Source organism: Cricetulus griseus, chromosome 3 (assembly GCF_003668045.3).
Source record: "Cricetulus griseus strain 17A/GY chromosome 3, alternate assembly CriGri-PICRH-1.0, whole genome shotgun sequence".
NCBI classification, from domain to species: domain Eukaryota; kingdom Metazoa; phylum Chordata; class Mammalia; order Rodentia; family Cricetidae; genus Cricetulus; species Cricetulus griseus.
The window spans coordinates 4,247,137-4,270,106 of record NC_048596.1 but is presented as its reverse complement, the minus strand read 5'-3'; the positions used below and the strand labels follow the sequence as shown (position 1 = coordinate 4,270,106).

At 48.3% G+C, this 22,970-nt stretch overlaps 1 protein-coding gene across 2 annotated transcripts in view; it reads right to left on the bottom strand.

The window, feature by feature from the left end:
• Ablim1 (actin binding LIM protein 1) overlaps nt 1-22,970 on the bottom strand; it is a 175,539-nt gene that overhangs the window by 132,801 nt on the left and 19,768 nt on the right. The gene's annotated exons all lie outside the window — the stretch shown is intronic.

The following is a 22,970-nucleotide window of genomic DNA, read 5'->3' as shown; positions in this document are numbered from 1 at the left end:
CATGATCTTAGATCCACAGCCGCATGGGTCAGTGGCAGCCTTAGCAGTCCACTGGGGACACAAGTGCTGTTTTCTGCCTTCTGCATCAACCTCTCAAGGGCTACAGATTGTACAAATGCCATGCCGTTCGCTGAGCATTTTGCAATCAGTAGTTTTGCTGACTTAGCACATTCTAGCAGGCATAAAGCAAAGGTTACTTAGAAATGTTTGGTTTCTTTCCTAAGCGTATTCCATGTCCCAGCTCCTGTCAGCACAGAATTCTCATGCATTGGAAACAATTTGGGCTGTTTGGGACATACCTCATTGCCATCGTCAGAGAACGTTTTCTATCTTGACCTGGGAATCCATCTAACCTACATGAGATTCTCATGGTGTACACAGTTCCTCTCATATACTACAGGCAAAAACTTAGAAATAATAACACCCTTCGAAGCCTGGATCCCCCTGCACATGGCTGGCTTTCCTACCCATGAGACAAAGGGAACTGGACCAGTTGAGTGTGCATGAGGGGCTCACGGAGATTATCATCCTAGATCTGATGGGACGTCCTTCTGAATGCTGTGAATACATGTTCCTCTTATTGGTTGATGAATAAAGCTGTTGTGGCCGATGGACAGGCAGGAGGTAGCCAGGCAGAAAATCCAAACAGGGATAGAGAAAGGTAGTAAGTGGAGCCAGGGAGATGCCATGTAGCTGCTGAGAAAGCAAGAGATCCGGATATCTCCGGTAAGCCAAGACCACGTGCAGATACACAGATTAATAGAAATGGGTTGATAATTAAGAGAAAGCTATCCTGAGCCACCAGCCAAACAGTTTATAGTTAATATAAGCCTCTGTGTGTTTATTTGGGACTAAATGGCTGCGGGGCGGGACGGGACCGGACAGGACGGAAGCCTCCATCTGCATAGATCCACAGTGCAGTTTTCAGAAAATGAAAGTTAATTTGGCTTTCCTGGCCTCAGAGTCAGGCGCAGAGCCTGAATGAACTGCAGCGGGCCCGGAGGGAGGCAGTGAGGCAACACCCGGTTTCCAGCAACATCAAGGGTTTGTCTCTTGAAGGCTGCTTGGCCAGAGACTGTCAGTCAATAACTGCTTGTCGCCAGCAACTTCCTTTGCTGGTGAAGAGCCTTAGTACCCATGTGACACATCCGGGGATCCGCACTTGACCAACTAACACAAAGAGCGGCGACAGCTTTAAAACATTTTTTCAAACATTTGTCAAGTAGGAAAGCTGCCCTGGACAGCTCATGTGAGACTAAGACCCAAAGCAGGAAGGACATTAGAACGAGAAGCCGGCTGTGTACAATACCACATGTATGGAAGCATTGCATGTCTTCCCAGGTGTCTCCCATCCAAGTACTAACCAGGCCCGACCCTGCTGAGCTTCTGAGATCAGATGAGACTGGGTGCCTTCAGGGTGGTATGGCCTTAGACAAGCACATCCTGTCTACTAGCATGCTGTTTGGTATAGAACTCCCCGATTCCCCCTTTCTCATTTTGCTGGAGTTTTGGCAAGATGTCGCAAACAACCAGTTCCTGGCCCCGTTTCTGAAGAACAAGGTTCTTCTTGTGAGGTTTTGATGAGGAGCAGGTGTGGTTTCAAGCTAAACATGTGACCAAATTCTTAGCATCTCTGCCTGGATCCCAAGAATGCCTGGAGCAGCAAGCTGCCTGCATTCCTTTGTCTACCTGATAAGATCTCTCTGTGTACCACCAAATCCACATTTTCTACAGGAATTAAGGAGGGGCATGCATGCTATCTAGATCTCTGAGAGCACTGTACACCAAAGCCAACAATCTATTCACATGGGCATTAAGAAAAAAACGTCTCTCAAGAGCACCACTCCTGATGCTGGTGGGGGAACATGTGAGGTTTACTTTCCTTCAGTTAATTCTTTTTTCCCATCGAAGTTATCATCACTGGGTATTACACTAACCCTGGGCATGGCTCTTATCGGTCAGTCATTTTATTCCACGTGCACCACCCTTGCCTGGCAGTGGGATGAGCAATGGTGGTCCGTTTGATTGGTAAGAGAGTTGGCCTTCAGAGATGCTGAACGGTGCAAAAGTCCACACCTTGGCCATTCTAGACCTACTATGCTCCTTCCAGACTATTAGGATAAGCCAGGAAATCATTATAAGCAAGATATTTACTTAGCCAATTTTATGCACAGTTCTAAAAGTACATCTAGGGTTTGGCTTTCAGAAACTAATAAATGAAATAATAAATAACAATAAATGAAAATAATTTTAAAAAATGTAGTCATCCCTGTGTCCCCCCTCCCACGCAACATTGCCCAGGAGTAGGGGTCAAGAATGTCCTTCTAGAAAACCCCTCAGGCAATTCTGACACTTACAGCAGATGGAGAACTTCAGCATTCTTTCCTGGAAAGTGTCTTCACTTTTATTTTTAATTGTGAATGTATGTGTGTGGGTTTGTGCATGTGAGTACAGTATCCATGGGTGCCAGAAGAGAGCATCCGATCATCTGAGCTGGAGATCCAGGTGGTTGTGGGATGTCCCTATGGATCCTGGGAACCCAAACTCACGTCCTCTGAAAGACATGTGTGGGCCTTAACCACTGAGCCATCATGCCCTGAATGTTAGGGTTTACAGCATACCTCTCAAGACCACCCTCTTCAGCATATCCTACAGGTGAGCACCCAGAACCAGGACCCGTCCTCTCCAGAAACAACATGACAACATAGGACATTCCTAAAGCAGAGAGTGAGTTTCTGCCTAAGAAACCCCGAGACTTCTGACTCTCAACTTCATATTGCTGAGCAAGCCAGCCAGGCTGACTCGTGATGAGAGAAGGAAGATATTTGCCACTCTTGGCTTTTCTGTGTATGTGAATAAAAGAATCAGCTCAACTGCTGCAATTGCAGAGACCAACACCTGCATTCTTCAAGTCTTTCCCTTTAGAGAGATGTATCACACCTGAAGGCTGGAAAGGACTTTCACCTTCAACCAGAGGTGGGCAGACCAGCCCGGTTACCTGCCTTTCCTTCATCTGGCAGCCTAAGCTCACATGTGTGTGCATACAAACACACACAGACACACTCTTGCACACATTCTCACACACACATACACTCACACACACACACAGACACAAACACACACACACTCATACACACATACAGACACACACACCCAGACACACACACACACACACACACACACACACACACACACACACACACACACACACACACACACACACCCCAGAATCACTCACTGGGGAAGAAATGGGATTTCTTATCAAGAGAACGGGACACAAATCATTGTTACTTTATCCTAACTAAATCAGTGTGGACGAAAGAACTCCCCTCCCCCTTTTACAAGGTGAACAAAGCCGTCCTTTTATTCGGCTGTCTTTGGAGGTTGATTATTACCAAGTGATTGGCAGTGCATGGTGTATACTGTAGTGCTGCAGTATTCCTCAGGGCCGCCTCACTCAGTCTGCTCCTGACTCTTGCTAATGTTCACTCTGATGATTCTATCAGAGCCCGGTGGTCTCTGCTTCTTCTACTGATGGGAAAATGAGACATAAAGAGCTCACAATCCGATTACTGGCTGATGTGCCCTGTGCCCCAGGCTTCCCAGCTCTTCAAACTGTTCCTAGTAGTCAATGATTTAGCCCGGAATGGGGGTGAGGAGAACTGAAGGGGTGTGAGGGGATGGGAGGAGTGTGCATGCGTGCGTGCGTGCGTGCGTGCGTGTGCATATGTGTGTACTCGTGTGCGTGTGTGCATATGTGTGTACTCGTGTGCGTGTGTGCATATGTGTGTACTCGTGTGCGTGTGTGCATATGTGTGTACTCGTGTGCGTGTTGCATATGTGTGTACTCGTGTGCGTGTGTGCATATGTGTATACTCGTGTGCGTGTGTGCATATGTGTGTACTCGTGTGCGTGTGTGCATATGTGTGTACTCGTGTGCGTGCGTGTGCATATGTGTGTACTCGTGTGTGTGCATATGTGTGTACTTGTGTGCATGTGTGCATATGTGTGTACTCGTGTGCATGTGTGCATATGTGTGCACTCGTGTGCATGTGTGCATATGTGTGTACTCGTGTGCATGTGTGCATATGTGTGTACTCGTGTGCATGTGTGCATATGTGTGTACTCGTGTGCATGTGCATATGTGTGTACTCGTGTGCATGTGTGCATGTGTGTGTACTCGTGTGCATGTGTGCACATGTGCAGAAGCCATGATGATTTTCCACAGCTTGTTCATCTTATTGGCAAATGGGAGAAGTGCAGACAACACTGAAACACAGTTGCACACTTTCTGAATAATAATGAAACCAGAGAATCTGTGTCTGAGATGCAGCTTTCTCCAGGGCATATAGTATCAAGTTTGGGGAGACTTCAGCCCCTCTGACAACTCTACCTACTGTGGGCTCTACCCAAGGGGCTGTGGGTTCACCTTCTCAGTAAATTAAGTGTCCTGACCAAGCCTCTGAAACTCCAGCGCAGGGAGGAGATTAGGATACTAGCCCCTGAGGAGAGTCTAGCACCCTCTGGTGTCCTTAGGCAGAGCCCGTCAGAGAGCCTATCTTGCCCTTCAATTACATCCAGAACCCTTCTCATTTTGCCAGACACAGACACAAAACTGCAGAGGAGAGTGTGAAATGGAAACTCCAGAGCAGGAGGATGACAAGCACTCAGGTGCGCCAGTGCTCCCGGTCATCTGAGATGTTCAGAATCGCCCAGGTCCCAGGCCTCCCCAGCCTTTGATATGGAACAGCACTTGAGGGCTCTAAAGTCCTCACACCTGTCTTAACTTATCTCACCCCCAGAGCTCTTGGGAAAGAAAAAGCAGGATCCAACCCACTTTTACTAAGAGGCAAAGGAAGACTCAGGACAAGATGACTCACTCAGGGTGACATAGACAGAAAATACAGTTGGCCATAAATCAAGGTACAAATGCTGATGCCACTTCCTTTGTCTCCCACTAAATTCTGTCCTCTGTCAACTTCTCATCATCTGCTGCCAACCAGGCCCAGGCCGCCACCACTTTCTCTGGCTGCTGAAGTTCCTGCACATAGATCTCCTCTGTCGTCCCCAAAGGGGCCCATGAGAGCTGTCTGTTCAAAGAGGCAGAGCACAGCTCCCACTCCTTAACCGTGGGAGAGCTGCTCTTTCCTCCCTGAGGAAAGGGAGAGGAAGAGCTGCGCAATGCAGAGATCTAACAGCGCTGCCTCGGGCAGGACCGTGGTCAGTGAGCACGGTGGTGGGTTGTGACGGCGGAATGGACCTTTGATATGATGGGAGGGAAACTCACGGCCACTGTGTTCTTTCCGAAACAAAACCGCCATAATCTCACTCAAACCCAGGGAGAGAGGGGGGGAGGGAGAGAGAGAGAGAGAGAGGGAGGGAGAGAGAGAGAGAGAGAGCCTGCAATATCCAGCATTCTTGAAAATAATCAATGTCATTAAAAATTAAGAGTCTGTGAAGCTACCACAGCCAAGAGTAACCCAAGGACATGGCAGCTAAATATAATGCTCTGATGTGCTCTTGGTACTGGTAAGTGTAACTCTCATCCCCCATCCAAGAAACTTCTCTTTGCCACAGATGAAGACCATCACAGAAATGCCACATCGGCCAAATGCAGAGAACAACGGACTGTGGGGAGCCCAGCCCCAGCTGAAACACCTAGAGCACAACTTCTGAACCAAGAAGGCTCAGGGAACACTGTAGAAGAGGGGATGGAAGGACTATAAGGGCCAGAGGACCAGAAACTGGGAGACTGCATCCTAAAAGTGACAGGAAAGCATTCCCCACAATTCCACAACAACATGGCTGCCCAAAGAAGACCACCAACAGACATACTGACCCGGAAGGGCGAGCTTTCATGGGGCCCCACCCCTAGACAAGGAACTACAGGTAACTAAGTTGTGCTGACGCTGGAGAGCAGGGGACAGTCTTCCCCAGGCATGAGCACTCTGCCTGGTTATCCAATGCCATGTGGCCAGCCCTGAAATCATCTACTTACAAATAATGCCAAGTGACCTGAGCCAGGATGTATTTACATGTTTATATAAAAACAACGAAAAAGGAAAAGAGACTGTGAATTAGAGAGGGGAGAGGATGCAAGACAGGGGTTGGAGGGAGAGAAAGAAGGGGCATGTGATGTAATTATAATTGCAAAAAATTAAAATTAAACACACTGACGTCGCTCATGGTATTTTATCACAGCAACAAAAACCCTAACCAAGACATCACCTAGCACTGACTTGCTCTTGTTTTGTGTTTGTTTCACAATGCATCGATCCTATCCCCACATAATCACAAGCTCCATGGCCAGTTCCTACATATGATGTGAATATTTCTGATATCAAATATAAAGCAAGCCGAGTTATCTCCTGTGCTTCTCAGTTCTCTTCTGGACTAGGGAATCCAGCGTTACTACTCAGTACCACAACCAGGGCATCTCCCATGAGGAGCCGCAAGGCTCTGAACTTCTCTCATGGCAAACAAATAACTCAAGAACACTACTTTAGGGGAAAGCACTAGGAGCTAAGTTCAATTCCCAGACCCCATAGGGAGGGGACTTGGTGGGAATGATATGGCGGTTCACACTTATAACCCAGAGCTGGAAAGGCGGGGCCGGGAGGATCCCTGGGGCTTGTCAAGACTGTGGATTCCAGGTAAAAATCAGAAACCCTGACTCAAAAAGAAGGTGGGACAGTGCCCAAGGAATATATGACAACTGAGGGTGCCCTTTGACCTTCATATATTTGCATACACATGCACACCACCCCACACCTGAACACACATACAAAGAACACTAGTAAGTCACAGTTACAGGTGACATCTACTGCACACTTACTATGCTCCAGGCACTGTACTGTCCTGGAATGTCAATCACAGCCAGCCCTTCCTACAGATGCCTTATGGGGTACTGCTCCCCTATTCTTGTTTTGCAGAGAAGGAAACCCAGACAAGAAGAGTTGAACATTGTGTTCAAGAGCATACTTGAGAACCATGGGAGGGCTGGGATTTCCACAGGAACATCTTACCCAGCAGAGAAGGAAACTGAGCCAGCTCAGAAGAGGTGAGCACCCAGCTGCACAGGAAACTCTGACTGCTTGTAAGTAAAAAATAATAAGCAAGCAACAGTGGAGAGCCCTTCAGACACAAGGACTGCTCCATTACCCATGTGGGAAGAATGGTCAGTAAAAGTGATACAGTGAGAAGGAGCTGCCAGACACCCAAGGACACCCCTGAGAACACCCCTGAGAACACCCGAGGACACCCCTGAGGACACCCCAAAGCCACCCAAGGACACCCCTGAGGACACCCGAGGACACCCCTGAGTACTCCCGAGGACACTCCAAAGCCACCCGAGGACACCCTGAAGCCACTGGAGGACACCCCTGAGGACACCCGAGGACACCCCTGAGGACACCCCAAAGCCACCCGAGGACAACCCTGAGGACACCCAAGGGCATCCCTGAAGACACCCCGAAGCCATCCGAGGACACCCCTGAGAACACCCGAGGACACCCCAAAGCCACCAGAGGACACCCCTGAGGACACCCAAGTGTAGCCAGCCCCTATGTATCTTCTTATATTTTACCTTTATGATTGTTAATTTTGGATACTTTACACTGTTAAGTTTTAATCCTCTTTTATACTAAAAGGGGAATTGTAGGGAAAGCTGTAGCCACGCCTACTTAGGGGCTGGCTACAGGTGTACCTAACCATGCTTGTGAGGGCGTGGTCAGGGTGACGTATAGAGCGATACTGCGTTTTCTCTTTCGGTTTCACTTTGGTACTTGCTGGACAGACTGCTGCCACGCCAGCTGGCTAGGTCACTCTGTAAGTAAGGCTTTTCCCCATTAAATACCCTTATATTTCTACCTGACTCCGTATTGGTAATTTCCCACTACACCCAAGGGCACCCTGAAGCCACCCGAGGATACCCCAAAGCCACCTGAGGCCACTCTGAAGCCACCCAAGGACACCCCAAAGCCACCCGAGGACACCCTGAAGCCCCAGCAGAGACCAGGATTGGAATCTGTCTCAGGTTGAGCTTGCCTGGATTGCAACCACAAGAGAGGACTTTGCATGCTGAGGACAACTCTAGGAATTGGGGGGATGGCTTAGTGGGTAAGAATCCTAGCTGCACAAGGACAAGGACCCAAGTTCACATCCCCAATACCCACTCTAAGAGCCTGGCATGGCCATGCTTGTGCCTGGAATCCAAGTGCTGCAGGGAGTAGACATCACTGGAGCTGCCTGGGCAGTCCAGCAAAAACAGTCACTCCCCAGACTCTGTGAGACACTCTGTCTCAAGGGAACAAGGGCGACCATGATAGACACACACACACATGCACACGCACATGCACACGCACACACACACGCATACACCCATGCATGCACACACGCACCAGTTCTGCTTAAAGACAGGACTCCTCTTCCCTTGGGAATCTGTGCTGGAGCCATGGCTTCATTACCTAGACGGCTGACTCCCCTGCTTCTGCCACCTTCTAAGCACACAGCCTAGAGCTGTGCTCTCTCCCACCTCCCACTCCCTCTCTTTGTGCTAAACAGCACAGGAAATGAGAAATGCAAGCATTTAATAAATGCACAGGGTGCCTAATTTGCAGTTTACTCAGCAACTCACTTCCTGCTGTGGCAAGTGGTAGTTACTAGAAGCTACCCACGAGGTTACCCTGTCATTACTGGTCCAAAATGAGCCTCCTCTCGAATTGGCCTCCATGACCTCATTTTCTGATACCCTGTGAGTCCAGTAATCAGGGTTATTACTTGGTGCAAACAGTCCCGCAGGCAGGCTCTGTTCTTGTCTACCTGTGCCACTGTGGCTCTCTGCCAGGAAGGTGTCCCCACCCTCGACTTGTCTCTTCTGTAGCAACCTGCCTACCCTTCTGCTGGCCTCCTGATGACAGAAGCAGGCCAGGCTCAAACCCAGCTAATCTGATTCCCCTTGAGGTGAGGAGGCACGGAGATTACCATCATCCAACTGGGCAGTTCCCGAGTGACTCATGTCACCTGTTTGTTCTCTGTGCTCCTCTTGCCTTCTGTGCAAGAAGGTAGGGCTCAGAAAGGGTCTGACATCACCGGGGCCTTCCAAGTGACTTCCTGGACACACCGTGACTGCTGTGACTCTCCTTTGCCCTTGGATAAGTCCCAAGAGTCTCTGGCAGGGATCAGAATGGACTGTGCTCTGGAAACTGAGGGACCTGTCCCCAGCCCTTCCCTTTCCTGTCAAGTACCACACAGAGGAGTCAACAGCAGGTCCCAGGGTGGCAGAAGAGATTCTGTGAAGATCATTTCCTTCTGGGGGCACCAAAGTCTGTGCCAGCCCAAAGTCACAAAGGACACCAGGAGCCCACAGAAGCAGGAAGGTCTGAAATATGACAGAAACTCCTTCTGGAATTTTTTAGAACTTAAGGCCACCTGGAGACATCAAATGGTCTCTGCACCACAAATTCCTCCTAGAACTGGATCAAGTCAAAGTCTCCTGGCAGATCACCACATCTTAATGGACTGGGAGACAGCCAGGGCCATCCTGACTGTGAGATCGGAAGGGACTTCGATGCCATTTGAGCCATCTGTGGGAATCTGAGTCAAGAGACAGGGTCAGGGTGGAGCGGCATGTAGACTGAGAATTCCACCATGGCCTCCCACCCCTGAATTCCAAACCCAGACCCCTTAGAGGGGTTAACAACAAAACACGAGGTTCTAAAGTAGGGACTGGAATGTCCCTACACAGAACAAAACGCAGAGAACCCCCACCTGTCGTTGTCTTAGCTTTTTGACTGCTTCTTATATGTCATTGGACACACTTGGAGTCATTAACCAGCTACCATGCACCTTGTGGGATGGTCAGTGTCTGTACAGCAAGTTATACTATGTAAGAAGTGGCAAAAATTTACATCTACCTATACTTCAATAGCCCTATCCTGCAGATGGGGAAACAGCTTTCAGAGGTCACGATTTCCTCCAGCAGCAGGGACAGCTAGCTATGAAGCCCCTGGCCTTACTTGGTAGCTTAAAGGTTGCTAAGGTGGAGGTAGCTACACTATGGAAATTGACACATTTTACAAGTTGCTGTCTTCCTCTGCCCATTGGAAAGCTGAGTGTTAAACATTTACCTGTACACCACTGCCCCAAGGTCACATTGCCAGCAGACCACAGAGTGAGGCTCATGTTTGTAGGCTGTAGGACAGGCATTTGGGACCTTCTCCTAAAAGGCTCTCCCTCTCCTTCTCTGGGAACAGACATCCAAACTCACCCTCCTGGGCACCTCTAGTGTCTACACCCACACAGGGAGACGGAGGCATTAGCCCCGCGTTTACAGGTGCCAACTGCAGCGTCAGGCAAACTGCAGTTTCTAAAGCTGCTCTCCACTCCAGCCTCCTCCCAGACCTGAAGTTCAGCCTGGTCAAGCTTCCAGTATGACATAACGCTGCAGGGTGTGGCCTTGAAGCAAAGGCACACACATGTAATCCACACCTGTCACCTTGAAAGGCATTCTATTATTCCAGGTGACAGACATCATTAACCCTGGTGACTTGTTCACTTCTTATTTTACAGCCAGGGTTCTTCTCTGCTCCAGTGGAAGGGAAGTGGTTATCTCCTGGACAAACACTGGGGAAGTCGGAGGCTGGAGACAGTGAATAAATGCCTCCGTGGAGTCTTCTTAGCAGACAGATTCTACTTCCTATAAGCAGTGTGAACTCAGTCTGATTCCATGTGCCTGCTGAGGCAGTGTGAATGCATTCTGACTCCATGTGTCTGCTGAAGCAGTATGAACACAGCCTGACTCCATGTGTCTGCTGAAGCAGTGTGAACACAGTCTGACTCCATGTGCCTGCAACATGCTGTGGGCTGTTCTGGTGAAGAGAGGAGCAGGACATGTTTTAGAGGCCACTCCAGCTGGGCCTCCAAGGCAGGCAGAACTTACTGGAAGGGAGAAGAGAAAGCCATGGGAAGGGTGGGATAGAACATGTCTAGACACATCAGGAAATCGAGCTTGACTGAAGGACAGTGCCGTCAAGGTCAGCACGGGTATCAGAGGCAGGGAATGAGGTGGCTCCCATGTCTCTGAAGAACAAACTAAGGAACTGGATGTTAAGGTCCTCATTCGCATCTCGAGATGAGGGGTGTGATGAGTGAACAGTCTGGTCCGCTCTACAGAGCATCAATCCATACCACAAATGCAGTGGGAGCCCCTCGGTTATAAGATGGGAACGTGGTGAGGGCTGGGAGGTGGCCACCTGGGGGTTAGATGGGTTGGTGCCATTCTTAGCTCTGCTCCTCATGACTGTGACTGCCTCAGTTTCCCCCTCTGTACAATGAAGCCAGATCTTACCTGGTCACTCTGGACAGCCTGTGAGTAGAATAAGTGCCAGTGCCAGGGACTTCCCTGACAGAAGGGAAACAAGCAGAGGCCCATCTGTCTCTGGCTGCATCAGTGTGGGAAAATCTCGGGTCACAGTTTAAGGCCCTTGGTCAAAGAACATCCATACACACCACCTCACATCACTTATGCTGAACAACAGGTTCCATTGTTTTCTGACTCTAGGGTGGGTGCCTGCTTTGTCTCTGGAGTGTCCCTGTCACCCACGGATCTCCCAGCTCTGAGTCACCATTTCAGCCACCATGGCACAGAGGTGGCTGTTCTGGTTTTAATCCTTTTAGTGAGATGAACTTGGCTGACATACAACACAACCATTAAAGTCTGCAATTCAATAGTCCTTGTGTGTTTGCCGAGTTCCACAGTGTGTGTGTGTATGAGTGTGTGTGTGTGTGTGTGTGAGTCTGTGTGAGTCTGTGTGTACACACATTCTTAATTGCACACATGTGTACAAGCCAAGGGATATCTTCAGTGTCATTCCTCAGGCATCATCAACAGTTCTTTAGAATCAGGGTCTCTCACAGGTATGGAATATTTAACGTAGTCTAGGCTGGCTTGACAGGGAGCCCCCAGGAGACCCCTGTCTCTGTCTCCATGGTGTTAGGCTTATAAGCATGTCCCACCACACCCACCTTTTGTTTTCGGTCTGGGGATGGAACTCAGGTCCTTGTGTTTGCAAGGCAAGCACTTTATCAGCTAAGCTCTCGCTCAGTTTCCACCACTATCCGATGAGAAACATATTCATGAGCAGAGAAAGAAACCCTGTGCTCATAAGCAGCCATGTTCCTCGCTGCCCAGTCCCAGGCTGCTGCTCACTGTCTCCACAGCTTCAAACAGAACAGCAGGTTCAGTTAGTACACGCTAGTGTCCACGCCTCCACATGTGCATGGTAATGAGAAGCACACAGAGATAGGAACCACCCAAACTTCAAAATCCTCCCCGTCAATACAACCCCACCCCACAAATGCCCTCATCTCACCACCACTCAGGAGGGAGCCCTGCAGAAGCCAGCGATAGGAATTTGAATGAGAGCTGCCAGATCCAGTCGATGCCTCATGTGGGAGTCCTCACAAGCACAAACTTTCCCTGAGGAATGTCAACACTGGCACCAGCCACCAAAGGTTGGCCACCAGCTGTGAAAAGCAATAGGATGTGCAGATAGGTGATTGGTGCTTTCACAATGGGCTGTAGGGACAGGTGATTGGTGCTTTCACAGTGGGCTGTGGGGACAGGTGATTGGTGCTTTCACAGTGGGCTGTGGGGACAGGTGATGGGTGCTTTCACAGTGGGCTGTGGGGACAGGTGATGGGTGCTTTCACAGTGGGCTGTGGGGACAGGTGATGGGTGCTAACACAGTGGGCTGTGGGGCACGTGATGGGTGCTAACACAGTGGGCTGTGGGGACAGGTGATTGGTGCTAACACAGTGGGCTATGGGGACAGGTGATTGGTGCTAACACAGTGGGCTGTGGGGACAGGTGACTGGGGGATAACACAGTAAAATGTATGGATAGGTAAATGGTGCTTACCAAGGAGGTTGTATCTTGAAACAACAGACTTTCCATTTGTTTGTTTAATTCTTTTGTCACACAACAACCAGAATGCTGGTGTGTGTGTGTGTGTGTGCGCGCGCGCGCACCTGTGCGTGCAGGGATACATGGGGGATATGTTTGAGTATTTGTGTATTTGTGGTGTGTGGAAACCAGAGGTCTGTCTATTTCAGGTGTTGTTATTCAGGGGCTGCTGACCTGGATTTCTGAGACATGGTCTCTCACTGGAACCTAGGTCTCATGGTATCTGTGGGTGAGGTATTCATGATGATATGGACAATTAGGTCTCTAGCTCAGAAAGCTGAGGCAGTGGGCTGACAGAATAGCTCACACCAGCTCTGGCTCAGCACTCCAGCCAGAGGCTCATAAAACTGAACTTCCAACTGAGCTGTCCTATGGGGAGGGGCTGGAGGGACATGAGAGCCTTGGAAAGGAGCTAAACAACATATCTTCTGAGCAGAGTGATGTAGAACAGCCAGAGGGGACGGCGGCTGAATAGGTGGGTACCGCCTCCAAAGAGAGTCCTGGGCCACATGGCTGTCAGCTCCCATCTGAGCCACAACCATTCCTATAAAGTCAACATGCCCCCAAATCAAACATTACATTTCACCCCATCACAGAGAGATGGACTAGGGTCATCAAAATGCTACCTGAAAGGTGCAGGTGCCAAGCCCAAGAGGTAAAAGTCATTGAGGAAGTCCTACTAGTGAACAGTAGGCCATGTCGGCCACCGTGAGCCGACTCCTGCGGGCCTGCAGTATCTTGGCATGACAGAGTACAGATAGCAAGGAAATGGGTGGACCTAGGAGGGGCTGTCCCTGGACATGGCTCCACTAGTCTCCTTCCAATGATAAGAAGCCACTCTCAGGCTCAGGCTCAGGCTCGACAATCCCAGTTCCATTTGGATCCTGTGGTATGTCACGGGGGTGCTTCCAAAGTTAAGACAGGAGTGGTGACAGACATGCCCTGACCCCCAAGGAATGGCCAAGCCTTTACTGCTGCATGGGAGGTCTTGCTATGGCCTCTCGTCTCCCAGAAATTCCTGAGGGAAGAGGAGGACTCTCTCCAAAGATTCAAGGTTTTAGTTTTTTCCAGAAAGACCTTGATATGTCAAAAAATGAGTGCTGGATGAGATGGGATGCCCAAGAATGGCAGTGAAGAGCTGAGCCTTGGCCGGGTGACACTGTGCTTAACTGAGCAGCCATGCCCTAATTAGGACAGTGACACATTGGAAACCCAGAAGTCCTGTTGAAACTTTAATAGTTCCAAATGAAAAGTCATAGATTTAATAGAAATGTACCTAGTAGCTCTAAAACAGGAACACCCAGGGTGGAGACAGGCTTGTCCACAGAAAAGCCTTATTCTGCTTTCAGTCAATTAAACTCACAAGGTGGGCTCAGTTTTTGGGCTGTAAAGTGCTCACCCTGGGTTCAGTAGCCATCGACGCTGAAACTGGGTGTGGCAGAACCCACCTATCATCCTAGTTCAGGAGGTGGAGGCAGGAAAGTCAGAAGTTCAAACTCATCCTCAGTTCCCAATGAGGCTTCAAGCAGCCTGGGCCACGTGAGAGCGTGTCTCAAAACCATGGCAACCACCACACGGTAAGAGGACGCATGCCACATGGTGCACATGTCCTAATCAACTGGATTTCAAACGTCTGGGCCTGATCCTTTGCATGGGTTAAGATCAGTATAACAGAGCCAAGAATGAAGGCTTGGACACCTCATATGACCTTTTTTTTTTTTAAGCAGCAATAACTTTTATCATATTTTATTTTATGTGCATTGATATTTTGTCTGCATTTATGTCTGTGTGAGGCTGTCGGAACACTTGGAACTGGAGTTACAGACAGTTTTGAGCCACCATATTGATGCTAGGAATTGAACTTGGGTCCTCTGGAAGAGAAGCCAGTGCTCTTAACCACTGAGCCATCCCTCCAGCCCCATTTTATTCATTTGTTAATTAAAGCATTTTCATAAATTATAGTCTTGTCTCACTTCCCCCCAACTTCTACTAGATCCTCCCCACCTCCCACCCACCCAACTCCATGCCCTTTCTTTCACTATTTAAAAAACAAATAACAAAACCAAGAAACACATGCACAAACAGAAACCTACAGAAACTAGAAACCAAAATATACTAGCAAAAGATCAGTAACACAAAAAAAATTGCCTAAACAAAGTAGTATGAGACAGAGGTCTACTAAACTATCATTGAGTTCATTAGTGTTGGTCAACTACTCCTGGGCATTGGGGCCTACCCCGAAATCTCGTGTGACATTCATTCTAGACAGTGGTAGGCATCGGTGTCTTGCTAGGATGGGTGGACATTTTCCTGTGTGTCTTGGTGACACCCAGAGTGGAACCTGGAGGTCCTTTGTCAGAGTTCTGGCTCTTTCTGCTTGGACTGTGTAACTAATTTGTAAAGACAGTCAAATTATTTGCTAGCATCTAAACATACAGAGATCCTACACAAGAATCTCCATTTCTTTTTTGATGCTTTTGAAAAATAAAGGTCAAACTATGGACAGATAGAGTGGTAGTCTGTCCTCTTCAGGGAGGGGCACACTCTCTGATGTGCCTGTCTCTACTCTGTTACGTCATCTGTCTGGTTCTCAGAGGCTCTGAATGATCGTATGGCCCTTTGTCTTCCTCCAATCTAACATGACCCATGGCGCCTGCCTTATACCCACTACTCCATTTGTGGGGAAGAGTAAACCCTGCCACACTCATATAGCTGTGGTTCTATCTCATCAATCTGATAAAGAGTCTCTCAATAATCCTTGAGCCAAGGCTGCACTCCTGTTCATTCTTCAAAGCCCAGTCAACCATGGCCACCTAACAGAGTTAACTACTCTCTGCCCTGCCAACATATACTGGTTTAATAGTTCTCAGGTGAATACAGTTCACACTGTGTCACAATGACTTATATATGAGCTCCTTGACAGAAAACCAGTGCTTTCTGGCCAAGTCCATATTCTATGTGCTTCTGTATCTAGATCAGTTTTCTCACATATGGTTTGGAAATCATTTCGCAAACAATGCTGAGCATCTCCCCAACCGTACACAGAACTCATTCACTTACTGCTCATTCAGTATCCAATGGATGATGGCTGTGAAGCAGACACAGTGTTGTGGATGCAAACCGAATCAACCACCAACCCTTCCACCCCTGACGATGAAAAGTTTACAAACCCTGAAGGCTCATCTTCAGTGCTCCCGGGCACATAAAGCTCTTCTATTTCCTTCAAAGCAGCAGCTCTTTCCTCCTCTGAGTCTACACAGAACACTGTCTATGCCCCTTCTTGTCACCTTCTCCCCTCCCTAATGTCCCCACGTTTTTACCAGTACGCCTCCCAACACCATTAATTTGCAAGGTAAGATCTTCGCAGAGGGCTCAAGCTAACCTTGATTTGTGGTGACACACATGGCAATTCCAGCACTTGGGAGGTTGAGGCAAGAGTATCATTCTTGAGCCAGCAACATTGCAATTTTGAGGCCATCCTGGGGCTACATGAGGCCTTGTTTCAATACCAAAACTAAAGAACAAGCCAAAGGCTTAGCCACAAATTATCCCACAGAAAACAGACCTCAATAAAACTGATTTGGTCAAGGCCACTACTGGAATCCCACGGCTATGGTTCACCACCGAGCTTGGACTGGGTCCTCCAGATGAGCGACAGCAGAGGAGTGCATGGCCAGCACTCCAGCCAGCAGACCCCCTTTCCACTAACAGTCCCAATACTCTTCACTCCCCACCGTCTACTAAGATAGGGTCCTACCAGTAGGAGACAGCCGTCTAGAGCATGCATCATTTGTAGGGCTCCCCTCCCAGGCCTGGAGTTCCACAGCCCCTGTTGTTTCTCTGGGATGGGGGGCTCTCATCCCTCTTTCCCGCTACCCATCAGACATTCCAGTGAGAAACAGCCTTGCTGTCTTTGACATCCATCTACTGCCCTTAATTTTTCTTCAACTTCTCCCTTCTCGTGATGTTTTAAATACAGAGCAGCAACAGAAAGACAGGAAAGGGAAAGGATACAGACGCCTTGGACATAGACAGGATTTAGTGGTAGTGAAATGGAACACCCCACACTTTAAGAATAATGTATTTTGGCTCCCCAGAGACTAAAGAGGGAACTGTAGCCTTGCGGAGCCAGACACCTCAAGCACCATCTTTTACCCAAGAGTTCCACAGAGCTCCATCAATGCAGGAGCAAGCTCCCCAGCTTTGAAAAGTGTGAGAGATACCGAGAGAACATGTGTGTGTAGCTGTACACACCTCTATCATGACTTTAGACCAATGCCACCTTCCTGCTGGCGCAACAAGCTCCAACCCACCTCACAAAAACTACCTTGTAACTTCTCCCGGCCAGTGCACACCCAGGATCAGGCAACAACAGCAGTTTCTTGGCTGCAAGGATATCTTAGGAGGTTGGCTCTATTACATAACACAGTTTCACTCTATACAGCAGGGCCTCAGGCCAGCCAGATGTCTGTTTCTTTCTCTCTGTCACCTGGCTATTGTGAGCGAGATGAGGTTTGAAGGAGAAATGGAGATGCTGTGACATGAAAATGAGAAGCCATCTGCAGGATCACTTATTCTACCCACAGAAACCAGGGCCACCTACCGAGGTCACAGAGTAGTACCTGGACCAGGACACCAAGCTTACCTGGACAGGGCCAGGCTCTACCCCAGATCTGAGGAATCAGAACACAGAAATATGAATTTAACCATCTCTCCAGGAGATTCTAGGAGTTTGAAAAACAATGATTATTTTTAAGTCAGCATCTTCCCTGATAAACCCAAGTTATTCAAACAAGTCAGCTTGTTTGATTATCATGGGACCCAGAATCACTCCTGGTACCCCCCTGGGGCACATGGGACCATAACAATATTAACCACATCAGAACCATAACAGCATGAATCATGTCACTCTACACAAAAAATATGTTTCAGAGAAAAGAGGTCATGCACTACAAATATTCACTCTCCCCACTGTTAACAAAATCTGCCCTTGAATTCACAGCTCCTGCCAGTGTGGGATAAGCATACCTCTGGGTCTGAGTCACTCTCAGCTCAACACACAATGAAATAGGAAGCTGGCTGCGTTCAGCTGCCAGGCACTCAGACCAGGCTCCACCACAATGGGAAGAGTTCCCACACAGCTCAGTGACCAGTGAAACTTCTGGAAAATTCTCTGGCTTGTTAATGCTGGCCTTGAAAAATGCCCAGTGTTTTGACTTTCACACTGTCATGAGCTCCTCTTTCTCAGCCTACACTGGGCTGTGACTATGGCCCAGAGAAAGTCAAAGCTCATGCCAAGACCTGCCTCCCTCACTGTAGGGTGAGCCCCCTGGGGCAACTCCTTTCTGAAAGAGGTTGGAAAATACACCTTGCTGCCCTGTGTGCACACATGATCAAGTGTATGTTTGCAAAGGCCAGAAGATAGCCTTGGGTCACACTCAGGCACCATGCATCTTGTGTTTTTCTTTTCTTTTTTTCTTTTCCTTTCCTTCTTTCTTTCTTTTTTTTTTCCAAGAAAAGTTCTCTCAGCCAGGTGGGATGGTGCACACCTTTAATCTTGGCACTCGGGAGACAGAGGCAGGTGGATCTCTGAGAGCAAGAGGCCAAGTTTGGTCTACAGGAGTACACAGAGGAACCTTGTCTCAGTAAATGAATAAATAAATAAATAAATAAATAAATGAGAAGAAAAAAAAAGAAAAGTTCTCTCATTGGCCTCAAACTTGCCAAATAGGCTAGCATGGCTAGCCAAGAGAGCCTGGGGATCTACCTGTCTCTTCCCACTCAGTACTGGAATCATAAGTATGCTACCATGCCTGGCTTGGGTTTACATGGATGCTTGGTATAAAATTCAGGTCCTTACTGAGCATCTCCCCAGCCTAGTCCATTGTCCTGGAATGAGGATTTTGTCATCACAATATAGCTTGTTTATCCCTCCTTGTTACTTCACCAAGTGTTGGAAAGGATAAGAGCCACTTCCCAAAGTTTGAGAGCAGTTAAAGATAGGAAGGGCCAACTCCTAGCATGGCTATCCACTCTCTGAGGAGTCTTGACTTCACCAAATATTGATTTGAGAAACTCTGGGGAAATTCCAGCAACACATTCCTTCTCTCAAACATATGTACATGTGTTTGACTGGCTGTGACTTATTTTTCTAGATTATTATTATCTTTTATACGTCAGTGAGTTTGTGCATAGAGCAGGCATCTGTTAAGTTTTTTTTCCCCAGTTCGACCTTTCTTCCTTCAGTCATGGGAGCCACATCTTGCAGATAACCCTTCTAGAGTGAAGACAGGGCTGTCAGCGCCCAGGCTGGTATGAGGAGCACCTTCGTTTATACAATAGTAAGAGCAATTCACACTTGCATTTTTTTTTTCTGTCTTGAGTGGAATGTGATGTCAAAAACCAGAGCTTTCCCAAGATGAAAAACTCACAACTGAGTTGTGTGAGTGTGTCCTCGATCAAGACCATTGATTATGAAACCCTGGAGGCCTGTGGTGGCTCCTTTAATAGGTAACTTCCCTTCAGACATTATTTCGGAAATGTCCTGGATGTTCCCCTAAAAACCTTGGGGTTCAGAGAAATGATGACATACACCTATAATCTCAGCACTCTGGAGGTGGAGGCAGGAGGATTATGAGTTTGAAGCTACCGTGGGCTTCATATCAAGATGAAAAAAGTAGACAGAGTTAGGGTGGGGTAGGGCCATGGACAGGAATGGCTGAACACTCAATCCTGAACTGGGAGGGTTCTTAACTGAGAGATGACCACGTGCCTGTGGTCACCAGGCACGTGTGAAATCTTCACAGAACACTGGAAGAACTACTGTTCTGAGACATTTCAGGAGGCAACAGTGGGTTTGAGCAGCACTGGGAAGAGTGTTCCCTGAGTGGTAGTGTGTGGGGAGGAATGGGATCTAAGGGGAAAGTAGCTTATCACCCTAGATGGCAACCCTTCCCAACTCCCCAGGCTGTTTCACAAGTCCATCAAAAAGGTCAACCCACGCTTGAGGAGGGCGCAGCGTGAGCCCAGTCCACACAGGTGACAAATGTCTAGTTTCTCTGTTGTTGGCTCAGGTGTGAAGAGTTGTTTGGGAAGAATTCACAGAAAGGGTGGGCCTTGGAGAAGCTTTGGGAGGCAACAGAGCTTAAGTTTCTGTTAACATAAAGAAAGAGGACTCTCGTATTTCTCACAGGGGCAGCATGGCCAGGGTTGGAGGGGCACAACCCCTCACAATAGACTGCAAATAGGAAAGGGGGAGGGGCTGTGAGCACAGGTTTGGGGTCAGATGGGGGTGGAGGGGGAGAGACTCAGATCTTCTCTTTTCTAGCTAAGCGTTCTCTGACACATGTTCCCACTCTCACGACCTCCTTTCCCCATCTTTTGAGGGGGACACCCTGAAGGACAAAGGCAGCGTATGAAAAGCTTCCATTCACACACGTTTGATTATACATTTAATAATGATAGTGTCACAGACAAGTCAAACAGATGGATTCAGAACCCTGTTGGTTTAGATGGGGTTTGGGAGGAAGATCTCTTCAAGGATCTGGGGAGAAGCTTGAAGGACCAGCGGGGAACCTTGAACTTTACTTTGTCATTGATTTAAGGTTTCCATCTGGAAATGGGATGACTAAGAGGGTTACTCCAATGCCAGTCTGTAGGTCACGTTTGAGTCACTGTATACCTCAGAGGCTGCTGGGAGCAGAGCAGTGGCTTTGAGACATGTCAGGCTACAACTAGCCAGGTGGAGTGTCAGCTTTTCATGGATACCTACGATCTAATGTACCTCCAGAGAAAAGAAAGATTTCATGGATACCTACGATCTAATGTACCTCCAGAGAAATGAAAGAGCCACTTCTAAAACCTTTAAGAGCGCAGCACCCTAGGAGAGCCGAGAATGCTGCCCAACACAGCACCATGGACGTGCAGACGATGAGCTCTCTGGCTGTTGTTGTTTGGTAACACAATTATGGACTTCTCAAGCGGGCACTTTGCAGGGGCAGTACTGTCACAGTGCCGTTGGGCACACTGGGATTTGTAAGGATGTGTAAGCTGTGAGAGCTCAGCACCCCACACAAGAGGCAGCACTTGGACCACACTTTTCTAATCATGTCCGACTGCCACATCCTTCATACTGGTTCGAGGATTAAAATGAACTTCCCTCCTCTCCTTCCCACCCCACTCCTACTACCTAGTCTGGTCCTTCTTCTCCAACCCTTCCTGAACCCTATTCAGGTCTAACCTAGGAGAGTGGCCACAGGTGAGCGGTTGTGTGCAGCCACCAGCCCCAGCTAATAATTCACATGTCAAAGGCCTAGCCCTCAATACCTTACCATATGGCTTTTATTTAGAGATGGGGTCTCTCCTTAGACAATCAAATCAAAAGGAGGTTACCATTTGGGTCGGCCTCATTCATTAGTGCGCCTATAAAAAGTGGGAACTATGGAGACAGAACACACCGTGTGAATGACACAGGTTTGCAAAGAAATGACAAAAAGAGCTGGCAGAGCTCCAGGAACCCAGGAACCCACACAGAGTCTGCTGTGGGGACCCATTCAGAAGGAGCCAGCTCTGCAAAGCTCTTGATTGTGGCCTTGCATCCTCCAGAACTAAGACAATGACTTCCTGTTGTTTAAGCCACCAAGTGTGTGCTGTGCTGTTAGCCGCTCCCAGGGGTGCCTTATCCACCCGCCCACCTCACCACCACAGCCAATCTGACACGGGCGCTTCGCTCAAAGCTAGCCCGTTATTTCCCTTGTGATTTGTCACATGTGCAAATGTCCCCAGGCTCTAAAGCCCAGCTTAAGGGCCACCTGCTCCAGGATGGCTCATCAGGATGCTTCCAAATCCAACTTCTGTTTACATGCTTGGTCCACTGTCCGTCAGGTGTGAGAGTCAGGTGTGAGCCTGCTTCACTTCAACAGTAGATGTCGAAGAGACAAGGGAGCCATTGAGCCCTGTAAGCACACGGGACCTTCCTAACCCAGGAAGTGTAGGCTGGGTATGGTGGCAGTAGTGTGAAGGAGTTTCCTGGAGGAGTGGACTTGTTTGTGCCAAAGCTCCCTGTGGTGGTGGTGATGGTTTACCTGGATTCCCACTGCTCCCAACTAAACTGACTTTATCACCCCCCCCAACACGCTATCACTACCCCATTCCATCCCCACCCCTCCTGGGAGAACATCTTGCAATGTCTGGAGACATTTTCAGCTTTTACTCGTAAAAGATCAAAGCCACCAATGTCTAGTAGGAGAGAGGCCAGAGTGTTGCTAGACACCTGACAATACACAGGACAGAGGCACAGAGAAGGGGCCCACTGGACAGTCAGGAAGGCAGTCAAAAGACCTTGCTGTAGAGACATCATTTGTTTGTGCTTGAGTGTGTGTGTGTGTGTGTGTGTGTGTGTGTGTGTGTGTGTGTGTGTGTGTGCATGCATGTGTGTGCATGCATGTGTGTGTGTATGACACACTTGTACACTCTCCCTACTCTCAACTGTCAGATAGAGAGCAGATGTCCCTCTTTTGTAGGAGAATGAATATTGAAACCTCTGTTCTTATAGGAAACACAAAAAATGGGAACTCAAGTCTTAAGTGCCATTTACTTGAATATGGCACTTTTGCAGCTAAACTCTTACTTTTTTAACATGGTCACAGAGCTTCCAAGCCACAATCATCCTTGATTATTTAAATGAGACATGTTTGTAACCTTATCTCTATGAATTACTTTTGTTTTTTCCCCTCAAACATACACACAAATAAACAAAAAGAAACAAATTCATTTAGAAACAGTGCCAGAATGCATGCCAGTTACCCAGGTACAGCTTTTAAACGAGTACAGTGGGTCTCTGAGGTGTAGGTTGGTGAGTGTGTGTTGCTTTGTCCTCAGGAAGACAGGTATTGACTGCTAAACCCGCAAAACCCTTTGGTGCGTCTTAGACGATGCAGCAAGGATGAGGTGTCCTTGAACACATGGGGCAAACAATCATTTCATCGGGATTCTAGGATCGATTCGT